We start from the raw sequence: 504 nt of genomic DNA, 5'->3' as shown, positions 1-504 counted from the left end.
TTGACGCATAATCACTTAAAAAGTTCGCTTAATTTGTCACGATTAGTTTGATTCCGATGAAATTAATAACAAGTTGTTCAACATATAATGTCAATAGTGTGTGGCTTTTTTCTAGATGTATTTATGGCTATTGAGGGTGTACAGTAAATACTATACCTCCCAAAGTAACAAATTTCCCATGGACATCGTAAATTTTAGCTGGAAATGACAAAAAAAAGCGCCGTTCTGGCCACGCTTTACTAGATACTAGATTTAGATGGATCTGTGTAGTTATTTCAAGAGTAAAAACCCGTAGCTTCTACTTCTCAATTATCTTTTTTCGTGCTGTTGGCATCGTTACCTTCTTTTACTACGTCGAGATGGCTTTTGGAAAGTTATGTTTACTTGTATAGTGATCTTGATAATATCTTAATTTCTATATTATTGTGCCAACATAAAAAGTTGTTTTTAGAGAGATACATTAAGGGTTAATGAGGACACAAAAGGTCAGTTCCTATTTTTGTG

Source organism: Penaeus monodon, chromosome 27 (genome assembly GCF_015228065.2).
Source record: "Penaeus monodon isolate SGIC_2016 chromosome 27, NSTDA_Pmon_1, whole genome shotgun sequence".
Taxonomy (NCBI): domain Eukaryota; kingdom Metazoa; phylum Arthropoda; class Malacostraca; order Decapoda; family Penaeidae; genus Penaeus; species Penaeus monodon.
This window is presented reverse-complemented; position numbering follows the sequence as displayed.